This window comes from Salmo trutta, chromosome 3 (genome assembly GCF_901001165.1).
Source record: "Salmo trutta chromosome 3, fSalTru1.1, whole genome shotgun sequence".
NCBI lineage: Eukaryota > Metazoa > Chordata > Actinopteri > Salmoniformes > Salmonidae > Salmo > Salmo trutta.
Genome location: NC_042959.1, coordinates 23643819 through 23656683, shown reverse-complemented (window position 1 = coordinate 23656683; position 12865 = coordinate 23643819). Strand labels below are relative to the sequence as shown.

Sequence of the window (12865 nt, the reverse complement as noted above, 5' to 3'; positions counted from 1 at the left end):
TGAACTCTGTGAAGCATTTATTTGGACTGTCATCTATTTGCTTATTTGAGCTGTTCTTGCCATTGTATGGACTTTTACCAAATAGGGCTATCTTCTGTATACCACCCCTACCTTGTCACAACACAAATGATTGGCTCAAATGTTTTAAGAAGGAAATACATTCCACAAATTAACAAGGCACACCTGTTAATTGAAATGCATTTTTGTTCACTACCTCATGAAGCTGGTTGAGAGAATGCCAAGAGTGTGCAAAGCTGTCATCAAGGCATAGGGTGGCTACTTTGAAGAATCTCAAATATTAATATAATAATAATATAATATTAATATATTTTGATTTGTTTAACACTTCTTTTACTACATGATTCCATATGTGTTATTTCATAGTTTTGATGTCTTCACTATTATTCTACAATGTAGAACATTTTTAAAAATTAAGAAAAACCCTTGAATGAGTAGGTGTGTCCAAACTTTTGACTGGTACTGTATATATTTAAAAGTTTTATTGTTGGACATTAAAGACTGTAAAAACACTTAATCAACTCCAAGTGATTTTAATTTAAGAAATCTGTTAAAGTATTCCCACGCATAATAGAGAGACACATGATCGTATACAAATGTAAGCAAGGTTTGAAATGATTATGTTTTAGTCAAACATTATGTTTGGTCTTCTTGCGGTCAATTTGCAGTCCACAAAATATTTGTAATTATGTTCCGACCCCCTGACCATCTGCTCAACAAAAACATCTAGTTGATGATCCCTAATTTAGGTGATGTTGTGCAACCAAGTGAAATGTCTCATTTGGGGTTTTAGGGTGGGTTTCTGTATAGCACTTTGTGACATCGGCTGATGTAAAAAGGGCTTTAAAAATACATTTGATTGATTGATTTTGTACATTTCAGTTTCCTTAAACTGAAGGCTGCAAATGACATAGGCAGACGAGCGCTAAACACTCAGTGTTCAGTTCCCTTTTTAACAGCGTCCACAGGTCATTAAGCTTCTGACTGTCCCAATTCGTCAAAGGGCCCACAGCCTTTTTCGTTTAACTGTGGCTGCTAAAAAAAACAGGTGCTAAATCATGTGTGCCTGTTTTCCTCCAAAAATAACCCATTGCATAAGACAAATGTTAGAGAAGGATAATACAAAAGCGGAATTATAATTGCAGAGGCATGTACTAAAAGCTTTGATTTTATCTTTAGAGATCATGAATATTCATGTACGAATGCACTTACAGAAAAAATGACTGTCTAATTTCCTTCTAGATGGATGCCAGAGAAACAGAGGTTTGCTCAAAATCACACTTAAATTCAAATGCAGTCTTAAAAATGCTAATTTCCATCTTGGTAAGCATTGTGACTCTTATGAGAAGAAACTGCAGTTATGTTTTTTCATTATTTTTTTCACCTTTATTTAACCAGGTAGGCTAGTTGAGAACAAGTTCTCATTTGCAACTGCGACCTGGCCAAGATAAAGCATAGCAGTTCGACACATACAACACAGAGTTACACATGGAATGAACAGAACATACAGTCAATAAAACAGTAGAACAAAGATAACAAAAAGTCTATATACAGTGAGTGCAAATTAGGTAAAATAAGGGAATTAAGGCAATAAATAGGCCATGGTGGTGAAGTAATTACAATATGGCAATTAAACACTGGAATGGTAGATGTGCAAAAGATGGATGTGCAAGTAGAGATACTGGGGTGCAAAAGGAGCAAAATAAATAAATAAATAAATACAGTATGGGGATGAAGGTAGATAGATGGGCTGTATACAGATGGGCTATGAACAGGTGCAGTGATCTGTAAGCTGCTCTGACAGCTGGTGAGGGAGATGGGAATCTCCAGCTTCAGTGATTTTTGCAGTTCGTTCCAGTCAGTGGCAGCAGAGAACTGGAAGGAAAGGCGACCAAAGGAGGATTTGGCTTTGGGGGTGACCAGTGAGATATACCTGCTGGAGCGCGTGCTACGAGTGGGTGCTGCTATGGTGACCAGCGAGCTGAGATAAGGCGGGGCTTTACCTAGCAGAGACTTGTGGATAACCTGTAGCCAGTGGGTTTGGCAACGAGTATGAAGCGAGGGCCAGCCAACGAGAGCGTATAGGTCGCAGTGGTGGGTAGTGTATGGGGCTTTGGTGACAAAACGGATGGCACTGTGATAGACTGCATCCAGTTTGTTGAGTAGAGTGTTGGAGGCTATTTTATAGATGACATCGCCGAAGTCGAGGATCGGTAGGATGGTCAGTTTTACGAGGGTATGTTTGGCAGCATGAGTGAAGGATGCTTTGTTGCAAAATAGGAAGCCGATTCTAGATTTAGAAGTAGCTGGTGAACCAGGCGAGGCAATCATTTGAGAAACCAAGGCTGTTGAATCTGCCGATAAGAATGTGGTGATTGACAGAGTCGAAAGCCTTGGTCAGGTCGATGAATACAGCTGCACAGTAATGTCTCTTATCGATGGCGGTTATGATATCATTAATGACCTTGTGCGTGGCTGAGGTGCACCCATGACCGGCTCTGAAACCAGATTGCATAGCGGAGAAGGTACGGTGTGATTCCAAATGGTCGGTAATCTGTTTGTTAACTTGGCTTTCGAAGACCTTAGAGATGCAGGGTAGGATAGATATAGGTCTGTAGCAGTTTGGGTCTAGAGTGTCTCCCCCTTTGAAGAGGAGGATGACCGCGGCAGCTTTCCAATCTTTGGGAATCTCAGACGATACGAAAGAGAGGTTGAACAGGCTAGTAATAGGGGTTGCAACAATTTCGGCAGATCATTTTAGAAAGAGAGGGTCCAGATTGTCTAGCCCGGCTGATTTGTAGGGGTCCAGATTTTGCAGCTCTTTCAGAACATCAGCTATCTGGATATGGGTGAAGGAGAAATGGTGGGGGCTTGGGCGGGTTGCTGTGGAGGGTGCCGGGCAGTTGACCGGGGTAGGGGTAGCCAGGTGGAAAGCATGGCCAGCCGTAGAGAAATGCTTATTGAAATGCTCAATTATAGTGGATTTATCGGTTGTAACAGTGTTTCCTAGCCTCAGAGCAGTGGGTAGCTGGGAGGAGGTGCTGTTATTCTCCATGGACTTTACAGTGTCCCAGAACTTTTTTGAGTTTGTACCGCAGGATGCAAATTTCTGTTTAAAAAAGCTAGCCTTAGCTTTCCTAACTGCCTGTGTATATTAGTTCCTAACTTCCCTGAAAAGTTGCATATCACGGGGGCTATTCGATGCTAATGCAGAACGCCACAGGATGTTTTTGTGCTGGTCAAGGGCAGACAAGTCTGGAGTGAACCAAGGGCTATATCTATTCCTGGTTCTACATTTTTTGAATGGGGCATGCCTATTTAAGATGGTGAGGAAGGCACTTTTAAAGAATAACCAGGCATCCTCTACTGTCGGGATGAGGTCAATGTCATTCCAGGATACCCCGGCCAGGTCGATTAGAAAGGCCTGCTCGCAGAAGGTTTTAGGGAGCATTTGACAGTGATGAGGGGTGGTCGTTTGATCGCAGACCCATTACGGATGCAGGCAATGAGGCAGTGATCACTGAGATCTTGGTTGAAAACAGCAGAGGTGTATTTGGAGAGCGAGTTAGTTAGGATGATATCTATGAGGATGCCCGTGTTTACGGATTTGGGGTTATATCTGGTAGGTTCATTGATAAGTTGTGTGAGGTTGAGGGCATCAAGCTTAGATTGTAGGATGGCCGGGGTGTTAAGCATGTCCCAGTTTAGGTCACCTAGCAGCACGAGCGCAGAAGATAGATGGGGAGCAAGAGATGTCTAGAGATGGGAGGAGCCCAACTATGACCTCTAAATGACTCCACACATGCAGATGGCTGGTTTAAAAAAAAGGTACAGTAGCAATTGCTTCAGGGTGAAGGGGACAAAGGGCATGTCTCAAAGTTCTGATGTTGCTGCCTCTCTTCCTGTCATCGACTTCAGCTGTTCAAACCTAAAAACTCTGGAAGTTAAATAATATTGAGGATGCCTGCTGTAGCTCTTTAACTAGGCAAGTCAGAACAAATACTTATTTACAATGACGGCCTACTGGGGAACAGTGGGTTAACTGCAGAACGACAGATTTTTACCTTGTCAGCTCAGAGATTCAATCCAGCAACCTTTTGGTTACTGGCCCAACGCTCTAACCACTAGGCTACCTGCCACCCCATCATTGCAGTAGAGACAAGGAAAGGAAGCCTCAAGGAGAGGACTACTGAGACACCCATAGGGCACTATAATTTAAAGGAAGTTTAAAGGGCAGATATTATGTAATTACTTCGATTGACTGAAGTACTTTTTTCCTTTTTTAAACCCACTATTATTCCTCATAATGTGTTATTTAACCATGTCAAATCAAACTTTATTTGTCACATGTGCTGAATACAACATGCTTACTTACAGGCCCTTAACCAACAGTGCAGTCAGGTCTTTAATGATGTCAGGTCTTTAATAATGATGTCAGGTCTTTAATGATGTCAGGTTTGTGCTAATACCACCTTTCTCCTTTTGTTTGCCTTTTTTATACACTGGAAGGTACAATTTTTTTCACAGGTGTGAGGTGTTGACGTGTTGTATCTACAGTACATTTCTGACACACCCTGACTGCCCTACAGTTCCTCTAGATGCTTGAACTGTATGAGTGCACTCAAGATGAAAGATTCCTCTTGATTAGTCATTCATCATTTTGAGGAAGTTAGTTTAGTGAGATTAAGAAATCACAGAAGTAGATTACAAATGCATTTTAGGAAATGATTGCAAAACAACATCCATCATAACAATGTCACACCTTGAAAATGTCAAAAAGTATATCTTGAGGCGTTTGAATTTAGCTCCTCCTGTCACACTTTATCTCTGTGAGATATTGAGAAAACAAGCAGAGCCTTGTACGATTATTTTCACAGCTCCACACCATGACATTACCCAAGATACTCTTCTCTTGCTCACGCATGTGTCTAGTATCTTCACACTCACATCACTGTACTGACATGGTTTCAAGTGATATAAGATGAAAAGTTATTACTTGGCCCACTTTTTACCAATTATTGTGGTACAGTATCTTAGGGTTATGATTGTTATGTTGGTACCCCAGGACCACAGTATATTATTTACCATCACTATGTACATAGTATCTGACTCATTACTAGGCCTATAAAATCCATTGACACCATCTGATCTCCAATCTGTGCCAGATACAAGCCAACTCGATGACCTAAGGCCTGTCAACAGGTGGGAGGGGAGACAAATTGTAGAACAAACTTTGTCCCGTCAAGCTGAATAGAATGAAAGATGGAGTTTGACAAATGGGGTGACACATGATAGATTGGGCTTGTCAATGGCATCTCAATAGCCAGCAGGGCTCCTGGGTTATTTTAATTCTGTCATCTATGAGAAACAGCTGAGCAGATGTTTGGCTTGCCGTTGGGGAAAAAATTAAAAAGGGTCTCACACCTTTACTGATAACCGGAGGACCTGTCGCCAGACTGCAATTGATTCAGATAGAGATTGGTTGATAAATTCTACCTCCCTTCAGGTGCTGCTGTAGCTCAATCTTTACCTTGTTTTCGGTTTGTCCTTTTCCCACCCTGACTGTATTATCAGTAGCTATGCATGTGTTAGCACTAGCACGGACTGTTGCCAAAGGGATGATAGCCCGTTGCTAATGTTTCCAAATGTATCACCTCATGATTTACACCCTCCTTGCGTTAATAGGATTGGGAGTGAAAAGCCTGAGACAATATTAAGCTTTTTTATATCTGATAATGTCATTCTGCATTGTCAGACAGTCATGGCCGCCAATGAGACAGACCTACCCTTGCTCCATTACAATCAGTCTGCTAAATCAATGTGCCTTCATCAAAAAAAGAGATTCCCGAATACATTGACAGGCCATCTGCACCGTGCACCACACGTATCTCCAGAACACAGTTGCTCAAATCATTACAGTGAGTCTTACCGAAGAGCTAGCTAACAGCCCACTGTGCATTTCATTCCATTTGGGCTCTGGGAAATGGATACCCCTCCCAGGGGAGCTAGTGTGGGTACTGCAAGGGGCAGCATATGTGTAGCGTACTGAAAACCTATTTGTGCTTTGGGAAAAGCCATGCATTCTCCAAATAGTATGTGTGATTGGGTTACGGACTCCGTATGCTAGTGGCATACTGTCATATATCAAATCCCACCATGTGCAAGGCGATATAATCCAGCTACTCAGGACACTGGTGAACCCGTGATTACTGGGACAGGTGCTTTTTTACTTTTCCTATAAATGTATTATGGCTGGCATATTTCTGGTCTTAGGTTAATGGTTTCTCGATTTTTCTCACTCAGTTCAGATGACACCCAAGGCAGAAACAGTCAGGATTTGATTTCTATAGATCCACTTGAATTATAGTATAGCTTAAATAAGTGGAACTGAGAGCAAGCAAGACAGAAACAAAATATGAACCATATTATGTACACTCATTGTACCTACCTCTAGACTTCAAGGTGTGTCATAGGAACCTCGCATGGACCCAAAGCTAAGTCATTGAAAATGGTGTGGAACTATGCATGATTAATCATAATTTTCACTCACTCTAGCTATATGAGGCCAGGCACGTGAGAACAATTGATAAGGGGCTCCTGTAAAACTCTTATCAGTATATATGTAACGTCTGTCTTCGGGTAGAGAGGACCAAGGCGCAGCAGGTTGTGTGCTCATCTTAATATTTATTTTAAATAAAGACTGTGAACACGGAAAAACAATAAACAAAGAAACGACGACAGGAAACAGTTTAGCAGGCTATACACTTAACAGCAGTGCTAAAGACAACTACCCACAATTAACAAACAAAACACATCCCTATATATTAGACTCTCAATCAAAGGCAACTACAAACACCTGCCTTCAATTGAGTCCAACATCCAATTACCTAACATAGAAAATACTAAACTAGAAAGAACATAGAAATACAAAAACATAGAACATAACCCAAAACCCGGAAATAATAAATCAAACACCCTTCTAAACAAACCACCACCCCGAACCACATAAAACAAATACCCTATGCCACGTCCTGACCAAACTACAAATAACCCCTATACTGGTCAGGACGTGACAGTACCCCCCCCCCTAAAGGTGCAGACCCCGGATGCACCTCAAAAAAACTAAAAAATAAAATAAACCCCTAACTAAAGGGAGGGAAGGGAGGGTGGCTGCCGTCAACGACGGCACCTGTGCTACACCTCCCCTCCCCAACCCACCTATACTGGAGGTGGCTCAGGTGCGGGACATGAACCCCGCTCCACACTTGGCTTAGCCCACTTAGGTGGCTCCCCTGGCTGCGCCCAGCTGGCGGGCGACCCTGGCGGCTCCAGACTAGCGGTCGGCCCTGGCGGCTCCGGACTGGCGGGCGGCCCCGGACTGGCGGGCGGCTCTGGCGGCTCCGGACTGGCGGGCGGCTCTGGACCGGCGGGCGGTTCCGGACTGGCGGGCGGCTCTGGCGGCTCCGGACCGGCGGGCAGCTCTGGACTGACGTGCGGCTCTGGCGGCTCTGGACTGGCGGGCGGCTCCGGCGGCTCCGGACTGGCGGGCGGCTCCGGCGGCTCCGGACTGGCGGGCGGCTCCGGCGGCTCCGGACTGGCGGGCGGCTCCGGACTGGCGGGAGGCTCCGGACTGGTGGCAGACTCACCCGGTTCCGGGTCGCAGGCAGACTCACCCGGTTCCGGGTCGCAGGCAGACTCACCCGGTTCCGGACAGTGGGCCGTCTCCCCTGGTTCCGGACAGTGGGCCGTCTCACCTGGTTCCGGACATTCTGGACGAGGCACTGTTGCCGGATACTCTGGACGAGGCACTGTTGCCGGATACTCTGGACGAGGCACTGTTGCCGGATACTCTGGACGAGGCACTGTTGCCGGATACTCTGGACGAGGCACTGTTGCCGGAAACTCTGGACGAGGCACTGTTGCCGGATACTCTGGACGAGGCACTGTTGCCGGATACTCGGGCCTGGTCTGACGCACTGGAAGCCTGATGCGTGGGGCTGGTAGTGGAGGTGCCAGCCTGGGGACACGCACCTCAGGGCTAGCGCGAGGAGCGGGAACAGGCTGAGTTGGACTGGGCTGACTCACTGGAAGCTTGATGCGTGGTGCTGGTACTGGACGTGCCAGCCTGGAGACACACACCTCAGGGCTAATGCGGGGAGCAGGAACCGGCCGAGTTAGAGTGGGCTGATGCACTGGAAGCCTGATGCGTGGTGCACCATATTATGTACACTCATTGTACCTACCTCTAGACTTCAAGGTGTGTCATAGGAACCTCGCATGGACCCAAAGCTAAGTCATTGAAAATGGTGTGGAACTATGCATGATTAATCATAATTTTCACTCACTCTAGCTATATGAGGCCAGGCACGTGAGAACAATTGATAAGGGGCTCCTGTAAAACTCTTATCAGTATATATGTAACGTCTGTCTTCGGGTAGAGAGGACCAAGGCGCAGCAGGTTGTGTGCTCATCTTAATATTTATTTTAAATAAAGACTGTGAACACGGAAAAACAATAAACAAAGAAACGACGACAGGAAACAGTTTAGCAGGCTATACACTTAACAGCAGTGCTAAAGACAACTACCCACAATTAACAAACAAAACACATCCCTATATATAGGACTCTCAATCAAAGGCAACTACAAACACCTGCCTTCAATTGAGAGTCCAACACCCAATTACCTAACATAGAATATACTAAACTAGAAAGAACATAGAACATAACCCAAAACCCGGAAATAATAAATCAAACACCCTTCTAAACAAACCACCACCCCGAACCACATAAAACAAATACCCTCTGCCACGTCCTGACCAAACTACAATCACAAATAACCCCTATACTGGTCAGGACGTGACAATATAAGCTCTATACGTGACCCCATAAGAGACAGTGGACGGAATAAAGGGCTAATACTTATTTTCCATGTTCAGACTTCACATTTCAACCTGCAGCGAGAAGTTGATCTTGCTCTGATATCATAATTCATGCGTAGCAGATCATGCATCACTATCTCTCAGAATTACCTTAGAAATTAGCTCAGTTGAGATAATAATTGCCTAAAAAAATGTACAGCATATCCAATAACTGTGAGGAGAGGACTTTGTTTGCTGTGTTTCAAACATAGTGGCACCTTCAGATTGTTACAATGGAGAAGAACATGCGGGTGGAACAGAGGGATTTGTACCAAATTGCTGGGTCAGTAGCAAATTTCCTACCAATGAGTGTCTTTCATCTCAGTCCTGCCACCCTGAATCATATAAAAAGTGAGGCTACATTGTTATTTTTTGGTGTGTGTGGGATGCTTGAGGCATATATTGAAGTCACGCTTGTAAAACAATCATAGATTTCTTCAGGAAATCCATGGTCACAATGGGAGTTGTCAGGAATAATTTATAAGAATGGTAATTTGTGAATACAGTAGTCTGGTTTGCTGCCTGGTCAATGATTGAAACAAAACATGTGTTTACATGTCACATCTGAGTAATTCATGTTCTGTGAACATTTAGCATAGCGACCACCGACCAGTCCCTCACTAACCAGCTGTGATCTCCTACCAAAGCAATAAAACGTTGTTCCCTTCTCTGCAACATGCAAGCACAGAATCAACAACAAATATTGGCTACCATGCTGTGTCGTCATGTGTTGCTGCCATGCTATGTTGTCGTCTTAGGTCTCTCTTTATGTAGGGTTGTCTCTCTTGTCGTGATGTGTGTTTTGTCCTATATTTTGATTTAATTTCTTTTTAATTCCATCCCCCATATCCACAGGAGGCCTTTTGCCTTTTGTTAGGCCGTCATTGTAAATAAGAATTTGTTCTTAACTGACTTGCCTAGTTAAATATAGGTTCAATAAAAGAAAAATCCATCTGTATATTACAAGCCACAGCTGCACAACTTTTCAGTACTTGTCCGGGGTCATGCTCCTTGTCAATCAATCGCAAGGTGACGGCTGAGCCCCACGCAGTGAAGAGGAGATGGAACAGGACACTTTCAAATAGTTCTCTGACAGGGGTCGATGACATCTGCCAAACTATGTAGACATACCCTCCAGAGATGGTAACCAAGGTCAACTCATCACATCTACCCTCTGCCAAAATTGTAAGTCCAATGGAATTCAGTTTGCTTTCAAAACAGCTAATATCCCCCACAGACGGCTTAAGTCTATGTTAGTGCAGGGCTGTTCCAGCGATGTACTAATCGCAGGTTGACGTTTATTGTCATGGGTCTTGCCCTGGAGGCAGAACTGCACGGTTTCCGCTAGATCGGCCAGCTCCAAAGTCAAAAATGGCTATATCATTAAAATTCATGAAAACTAAAATTAGCTTTCGGTCTTAATTTAAGGTTAGGTTTAGACATTGGGGTTAACAGTGTGGTTAAGGTTAGGGTTTAAGGTTAGGGTTCAAATCAGATTTTATGACTTTGTGGCTGTACCAGCTAGTGACCACTCTGCAGAGCTGCCTCTAGTACATTAGTCATCTCAATAAATGTCAACCTGCGTACTAATCCTTAAACACAGTAACAGGTAACCCAAATGTAATAAGTTTGGAAACGTCAATATGAGCTACATTGAGAGGAAGCCCCCGCAAGAAAAATGCCCTAATTACCCAACAGTAATGCACTGATTATGTCAACAGTAATATTTACACGCCATATTTAATTCTCTCGTGCAGTCGTTTCAGAAATGCTTTCTCCTGAAGACATTTTCCAAGGAAATGTCGGCCTATGCAATGTTTCATGTAATGACACAATAGTTACATGTAGCCAATTTCACTTCAATGACCCGAGTAAGGTCAATGTTTTTGAAAATGCCAAATTGATTATTTCAAGTGTGCAATGAGCACATAAACCACTGGCAGAAGTGCAGCTGAGAAACAAGAGGCTTGAGGAAAAGATGCTGCCCAGCAGGAGATGACAGGTATTTGCGCTGACAGGTTATCCTGACTTGAGGCAGACATACTCCACCCTTCATGTCTAGACTGCACCGGGCAGACTTTCTTCTCTCTCAAAAATGTCAATGTTAGCGTTGGGCTATTTACAGTGGCGTGTTTATATGACCAAATTTATGTGCTCCTGATATTTTTGTCTCCTCTGGGAAACCTGGTGCTTGGACTCGGTGGTCGGCTCCAAACCGAATAGATTTTCAGCTCTAGGCCTAATTCAAAGAAGGAATAGATAAAGAAACACTTGCTATATTGGATGTGCTGTAGCAATTGTTCAAAGGCAGCTGATAACATTCATTAAATTCTACTGCTATCTAAGAATCTCTCTTGAATTTAAGTTTCAATGAGGCATTTCATTTTGCAGGAAATAAGGAAAGTCTCTTACAATGGAGCAATAGGTTTTCATGTCCATGTTCCTGGTCTAGGATTGGTTGGCTTTGTGTCCCGACAGTAATTAAGTCACTGGTTCACAGGTGTAAAAATGCAAAAAGTTACAATGAAATTGCCCAAATTGAAGATCTAAAATGGTATTACGAACATGACACTGCTATTTATAATTTGCATGAATCCATAACTGGCATTGACACTCAGCATGCTGGCTATAGTTTGGGTCTGTAAGGCCTTGACTGGTAGATTAAGTTGAGGACACTAATGTTCCCTATCCACATAGTACAGAAAGACTATTCCTCACTTACTCTTTAAAAGGACAAGAAGGGAATGTATTGTGATACAAAAAGAAAAGGCATGTACCGTTACAGAACTGTGGCTGGATGGGTGACCCTCCCCACAGAGACATATCAAGATTTTTTTAGTTGTGTCCTTGAAAAAAAGACTCTCAGGATGCTGACCTGAAGAGGACATTGATTCCGCTGAAAACAATCGGTCCTTACAAAGTACCTGGGGGTAATGTTGATACTGCAAGTGAGAGAGAAGCCACCGCCTGCCTGGAGAGGCTTTTCTCTGCCAATGCAGAGCTTAAAAACCTGTGACCCAGTTCCCTTGAGAAACTCCCTCCTGCTTGGGGAGAATGTACACTCGCTGCCCAAAATGACAAACAGCAGGCAGGCGGTGGCATGCTCGCCTGCCAAATACAGTTCTCCGACGTTCAAGTTGTGCTGACAGCAAAAACATAGACACTGTTATCTACTGTTAGTCCTCACTTGAGACTCTGAGGTGGTGAGAGGGGAACAAGTCTACATGGACTGCTTGTGGAGAGACTGACTGTGTTTGGTGTCTCAGTGAGGAAAGGCTCTTGTGTGGTCAGTATATTTTCTGGTCTATTTGTGTTGCAATGTCCTTACAAGTGTGTAAAAAACTACCCATTTTGCTTTTAGGCATTTTTTTGTTGCCGATGTACTCACCTTAGTGCGAGTACCTAACTGTACATTGTTACAGTACATTAGTTCACCCTGAGAAACTTATTTAGAGAAACATCTGAACCGTATTAAAGAATAACTTGATATTCCAAATCCTTTTGGTGTTGTTTCACCAGTTTACAGCTATTTCAAATAAAATATAAACTTAACCACTATGGGATCCACTTAACACAACAACAGACTGGTACCGTGAATCCCAGCTGACAAACTGGTAGCTGTCAACAGACTGGGCTAACAGCTATATAAACCACCCTAGTGAGTCCAGCACACATTGGGTAATCATTGCCTGATAGGGAGAGGTGTTACTTCCTAAACAGAGCAAAACATGCAATATGCTGACTTCAACAAATCCCACACCACACACAAGGCTATGGGTTTGATTTTAGGAAATTATGCTTGTCTCTGTATGGAACTACACAGTACATTAAGTTAAAAAAAAGGTTATCAAATCTCCAGATAGATAAGGGCCAGAGAGTGACTTGATATTTGCAAGAATAACTTCAAGTTTGATGCAACTATCCATTGA

The 12865-nt window shown here is 43.4% G+C and overlaps 2 protein-coding genes across 3 annotated transcripts in view; one reads left to right on the top strand and one right to left on the bottom strand.

Moving 5' to 3' along the window:
• LOC115170724 (platelet-derived growth factor C) overlaps positions 1-12865 on the bottom strand; it is a 73631-nt gene that overhangs the window by 54276 nt on the left and 6490 nt on the right. The window lies entirely within an intron of this gene.
• Positions 12148-12865, top strand: part of glrbb (glycine receptor, beta b) — a 57537-nt gene continuing 56819 nt past the window's right edge. Inside the window, exon 1 of the mRNA XM_029726940.1 lies at positions 12148-12222. The gene's annotated coding sequence lies outside the window, so the exon portion shown is untranslated. The remainder of the gene's footprint in view (positions 12223-12865) is intronic.